We start from the raw sequence: 6045 nt of genomic DNA, 5'->3' as shown, positions 1-6045 counted from the left end.
AGGACCCGTGGGCAGTAAGAGCTGCAATGGGTTGAGGGTAGGGCTAAATTTATAAGGCATAGGTCTATGAGTTACTTCTTTGCAAGACAAAGGAACGATCAAGTACAAAAGTCGCTAAAATGATATCAGTGCAGGTGGGGTGTGGTTATCGAGTGGTCCTGTAACTTTGGATAGGAATCAGGTCGCATCAGGTCAGGACGTCCTGTGCTTCCCGGAGGATGATACAGATCGGTATGCAGGGCAGGACGCCTTGGCCTTCTCTCCCTGGGGCAGCCTTGATCTTCATCATTATCACTTGTATGACCCTGGGCAAAATATTTAAGTTCTCTGAAACCTGTTTCCTCCTCCAAGAGGTGGAGATAATATGTACCCCACACAGTTTCAGTGAAGAATTGGCATCCAGAACACTGAGCTGCCCTCGCCTCCCAGACCGCGAGCCTGAGTCGGCCGCTGCCCTGCACCGTGGTCCCCCAGCTCCCGAAACTGTGCTGGGTAAGAGATCCCCCTTCCACAGGTAGTGAGACCCAGAGAGCTGAGGACACTTGGCAAGGTCACGCACCAGCGAGAGGCAGAATGAGGATTCAGACCCAGGTTGGGGTGATGGTGCAGCCTCAGAAATTTCTGGACGTGGCGCTGCCCCTGCAAAGCACATTTCCCAAAGTGTGGCCTCCCTTCTTCTCATCCTCCTGCGTCTCCTGGTCTTGCTGAATTTGCTTCCTTTTGCAGCAGCCTCTTTCTCCCTTTTCAGGAAACCCCGTTTCGCCAAGAATGGCTAAAGCAGTGCTGCCACTGATGAGATCTGTTCCACGGAGACCCTCGGCCCCAGCCCTGAGGCCTGCTGGCCTGGGAGCACCCTCTCCCCATCCTACCTCGGAATCTTTTCGGGCATCTCCCTTGCCTGCGGAGGAGGTATGGGGCTTTGGAATCGGGGACTCAGGCCCCACACTGGACTCTACCGGTGACCTCGGGACAGCCTCAGTGTCCTTGTCCCTGAAGTGGGACACCAGTGGCCTCCTGCCAGGGTGGCTGTGAAGGTCAGTGAGGAGCAGATGTGACCGCTGCTGGTGTGCTCCAGAGGAGGTGCGGGATTGAGGGGCGCTGCCGAGATGCCTGTCAGGAGGCCGGTCTTCCTTGGGTGGGAGAGTGCCGCTTCCCTGGGGGCTTCTCCTTCCCCGCATCCCTCCAGCATCCTCCCTCCACCCTTGAGATGGACCCAGCTGGCTCTGGCCTCAGGGGGACCAGAAATGTCAGTGCACAGTGTGTCTCCTCTCTCTTTCTCTTTGTCAGTCTGCCTAGAGGTTTCCACAGTGTTGATCTACAGAGCCAGCTTTGGTTCCAACCGTCTTCCTGACGTGTGCTCTGATCCGGTTGCCTGGGGCGTCCTAACCCGAAGGTCTCACGTTGGCTGCGGAGCCTGACACTGCCCTTCGGCAGCAGAGCGGCCTCAGCACCAGGTCTGCACCCAGGCTCCTCGGCGCCGTGGGTGTGGCCCAGGCCCCTCCCGACCTGGGAAGCGGCTAGGACAGTCACAAGCGCTCACCCTAGCAGAAGGACGAGGGTAGGGCATCTGCACACAGTCAGCCATTTATGTGAGCCTCGCTGCAGCCCGGTCACATGGGTACTATTATTAAACCCTTTGTACTGATGGGGAAACTGAGGCAGGAAGAGGGGAATCGATTTGACCAGCAAGCCAGAGGTAGAGCCAGGTGATCTGGCTTCAGACCGGCTTTTAACTCAGGCTGTGTGGCCCTCAAGGGAACGGGAAAACATCACCCTCCTCTTCTCCACCACCGCCAGGCCCAGCCCAGACCCCCTGGTCCCTGCCCTGGATCCTGCCCCAGGAACCTGCCTGTCGCCCTCCCGTCCATGGGGGCTAGGGCCTATAGTACCTTTCTAAAGACGAATTCTCCCTCCTTCCCCTTTCCTGACTCTCACTGCTCTCGGGGTGCAGGCCAAATTCCTCCCCATGTAAGGCATCCCCCATCAGCCCTTCCCCCAGCCTCACCCCGGCTGTCATCCTGTACCTGGTCCCAGCTCCAGGTACTTCTGCGCTTTGTGGCTGCACTTGACCATGAACTCCCCGGGGGCAGAACAGCACCCCCCACTCCCCACCCCCATCATCTTCTGTGTCCCCAGCACAGAGAGCTCAGACAGAACAGGAGAGTTGAAATGACCCTCCCTGGATTGGGTTCCTTTGGGTCCCTGCCGCTTCCGATTCCCCTCCCCCCGAGCCCATCCTCACCCTGGGGATCCTGGTCCACCACCCGCCCAGTGTCAAGACCCGCCTGGTCTGTGCCCCACCCACTCTCTCCCCAGTGGCTCCCAGTGCCACTCCAGGAGCTGAATGCCAGCTCGGACTCAATGCTCAAGGCTTTTCGGGGGGCCGTGTGCCCACCTGCATGTGCAGCCCTATGTCTAAGGGGCCTCCCCAACCACCCCTCCAAGGCTGGTTGGAGGACCCTGGGGCCACAGGCAGGACTTGCGGGCCTGGTGACAGGATGGGGTTAGGGCTCAGCAGGGGCCCCTGGGCTGCAGGGGGAGCCTGGGGTGCTGCACACCGCATGGGGACCTCCAGGGGACAGAGGAAGTGGCGCAGAGCAGGGGTGGCCTCCGCAGCCAGATCAGTCAGCACCGGCCGCAGCTCCATTTCTCCCTGAGCTAATTCAGGAAGTCACTTGGGTGGTTTGCAGAACCCTGAATCAATTTTCTTTTCAAGGTAAAAAAAAATCTGCCAGGGAAGGCAGGCAGGTGGGCGGAAGCTCGATGAAGAATAAATAATGGTGCTTTGTAATCTAAGCCACCCACGCCAGGGAAGGCCCCCGCCCCAGGACAGCGTGACCCCGCCAAGGGCACTGGCTGGGAGGGACTGGACGGGACAGAGAGAGCAGACCCTCGCTGGGCCGGGGGCTCTGGCTCTGGACCCCAGTATTTCTGAGCCTTGGATGGTTAGGACAGGGACACACGCGTCATTTTAATCTAACTGTGCTCTTTCCTGTGGCTCCTTCCTGAGGCAGGGTCCACACCGAGCTGTCAGGTGGGGCAGGCTGACAGCAGGAGGTCTGGAGGCAGGGCAGTGGGGTGAGGCCTATCAGAACAAGTGGCCGCAAGGCAAGGCGGCACTTACCCAGAGGCCACGGGGAAAGAAGACATAGGACATGGGCGGGTCAGGGTTCCATTTCTAGCTCTGCCCCTTTCCTGCTGTGTGCCCTTGAGGAAGTCACTCTCCCTCTCTGTGCTGCAGTGGCCTCACCTGTAAATGGGTCGCGGCTGCTCCTGAAAGGAATGTGGGGTGATTTGGTGTGTGTCCCGCCTGCCCTGAGGGCTTTCCACTCCCTAACCACCGCGCCTGCCTCACTGTCCTTTCCCAGAGCCCATCAGGGACTGCAGAGAGCGTCCGTCTGCACCTCCTCCATTGAACTCTGGACTGGGCCACTGCCCTCCTTGTCTCCTTTCCAAATCACTTCTGTCATGGTCCCAGCAGGAAACAGATGGCACGCGCAAACGATTTTCTGGAAGGACTTTGGCAAAGGGACTGTTGACAGGCGTGAGAGCGGGGTTAAGAGAGTCGACAAGGGAGGCGGCACCCCAGAAACAGAGACCGACTGTCCAAGGGCCCCGGGGTGGTCAGCAGGCGCCCAAGCCGGACCCCGCTTCACATAGGAAGTCACAGCCATTGACGGGCATTTTCCACCTGCCATACAATGTCTTTAGAGAATGCACAGGCTGCTTCGGGACCGCCATTCGCAGCTCTTGTGCGCACTGAGGGACCTGAATGTCAGCTCAGACTTGGTGCGCCGAAGGCTTTTCCAGGGGGAGCGAGTGCCCACCCGGCATCGCACCCTGGTGTCTCCCCACGGGCTGTGAGGAATACACGTGACCGTGTGCATGGAAGTGCCCGGCAGCGTGTTCGGAAGGAGCAGGGGCTGTGCCCGCATACAGGAAGTGCTTAATCAATGTGGAGAGCAAACAAGCAGGTTCTTTGCTGAGGGGAGAGGGAGACATGAAGGTGAGAAGGAAAAAGATGGCTCCCGGTGGGATGAACCAAGGATGCTGTATGTTTGGTTGCTGTGACCCATGGCCACAGACGTGGTGACTTATTACAGCCCACAGTCATTCTCGCCCAACTCCGGAGGGCAGACGTCAGCCGTCGGTTTCACGGACCCAAATCGAGGGCTGGCCAAGGCTGTGCTCTCTCTTGGAGCCACTCGGGGAATCACGTCCCTGGCCATCTCCGGCTTCTGCAGCTGCAGTCGTTGGCTCCTGGCACCGTCCTCCAGCTTCAACATCAGCTGGTGGCCCCCCTCCCTCCAGGCCCTGGGCTGCGGGCAAAGGAGGGGGCCCTCAGGGCCGCACTGCCCGGCCACCAGCCCTGGGGAACCTGCCGGCTGTTTTCTAACAATTAGTGGGAGAAAGACCTCATCCAAGCACACCCAGGGCGGCCGTTTCTCCTGGCAGTACTTTCCGGTTTGGCTCCAAAAGAAAATAAAAACGTGATGTTTAGTAATCCCTTCAAAATCGCTTGTCTATTTTGAAGCTTCATTAATTAACACCAAATACCATTATTTATTAAATTCTTGTGATTCATTCTATTTTTGAAAATTCAGCGTTGGACGCGGGAGCCCTTATGTCTAAGTGGCCTGGCGTGAGGCTGACGGACAGTGAGCAGATGAGGAAGCACGTTCTAGAGAGACGTGTGGGTTCACTGTGTCGCGGTCGCTCAGACTCGGGCCCGTGGTCAGTAATGGGTGAGCAGCCCCAGCCCCAGCATGTGACTTGCCCACACCCTCCGGGGGGCACAGACGCCCTGGAGAGGGGACACCCTGCAGACGATGTTGACCCTGGGCCCACCCCACACGTCCCGTGTGTTGCAGGGCCCCATGCCCCAGCCCTGGCTGCCAAGCCCCTGAAGGCCCTCGTGTCCCTACCCACAGCTCGGCTCCTCCCTGTGCACTGTGACCTGGTTTGTCCTTCCTCCCTGAGACCCCAGCCCAGCTCCAGCCATTTGGCCTGAACCACAGTCAGTCCGCCCAGATGGTGGAGTCTGAAGATAGCCTTTGGCCCCCCAGGGCCAGTGGCCTGTAGTCCCTGGACCCCCAGCACTGTCCCCAGCGAGTCCTATCTATTCACCAAGTGCCTCCTGCGTGCCAGATGCTGTGCCGGGCTCTGTGACAAGGGATGCCTTGTTCCTGCCCTTGGGGAAGTTATGGGCAGCAGAGGGGATGCGCAGAACACCAGTAAACATCCATATAGATTGGGCACATTGTCATAAGTGCCTCCTGGCAGGTCACTGGATTCTGTGAGAGGGCCTACAGGGGAGAGGGGCCGGCGGGGAGGGCTTTCCAGTGAGGTGACATTCAGGCTGAGACGCGAAGGGAACCTAGGAGCTGGAGAGGCACAGAGAGAGGGGAACAACACCAGTAGAGGGGACAGCACGTCCAAAGGCCCTGAGGGTTGAAGGACCTTGGCACAGCGGAGGGCCTGGGAGAGGCCAGCCGGGTTGGCACCTGTGCCCTGACCTCCCCTCTCTGCCCCCAATGCCTCCAGTGTAAACGGGGTTAGTAAACCTGCTTCTCAGGACTGGAGGCGTTCTCTGTAAGAACTCAGCACCCCTATGTGCTCAATGGCTGGCACTATTATTAACAACAGTGTAGCAGGCAGTGTAGACAGGCAGTGTAGATGGCAGGCTCAGTTCTGCCCTGGAGGGAGGTGGCTGAGTTTGGGTCCTGAGGCTGACCCTTCTTCACCTGCGACGTGGGGCAAGGCAGGCCCAGCTCTAGGCACCGGTTTCCATGCATCAGATGAAGCAGTGCAGGGAGGAACAACAGCTGGGGGGAAGGCGTCTGCCCTGTGCCAGGCAGCGGCTAAGGTGTCAACACAGCCCCATCTGCTGGGAGAGTGGGGCTAGAGGTGGGTGCAGGAGTGGGACCTGGGTCTGGGCTTCCACAGGCCATGCTCACCCTGGCCACCCCCTCCCTGCACAGGAGCAAGGAGAGTGCCTTTGAGGACCCAGAAGGTGTGCCACCAGCACGCAGGACAGTGACAGGC

At 59.1% G+C, this 6045-nt stretch overlaps 1 long non-coding RNA gene across 1 annotated transcript; it reads left to right on the top strand.

Annotated features, from left to right (window-relative positions):
- The first annotated feature begins 344 nt into the window (after nt 1-344).
- LOC103541845 (uncharacterized) lies at nt 345-4589 on the top strand. Its single transcript, XR_011543275.1, has 4 exons — nt 345-492; nt 749-909; nt 1288-1454; nt 3369-4589. It is a non-coding gene; the product is annotated as an uncharacterized lncRNA (long non-coding RNA).
- The last annotated feature ends 1456 nt before the right edge of the window (nt 4590-6045 follow it).

Source organism: Equus przewalskii, chromosome 8 (assembly GCF_037783145.1).
Source record: "Equus przewalskii isolate Varuska chromosome 8, EquPr2, whole genome shotgun sequence".
Lineage (NCBI taxonomy): Eukaryota > Metazoa > Chordata > Mammalia > Perissodactyla > Equidae > Equus > Equus przewalskii.
The sequence above is the reverse complement of the archived record's forward strand: the minus strand, read 5'-3'. Positions and strand labels throughout refer to the sequence as shown.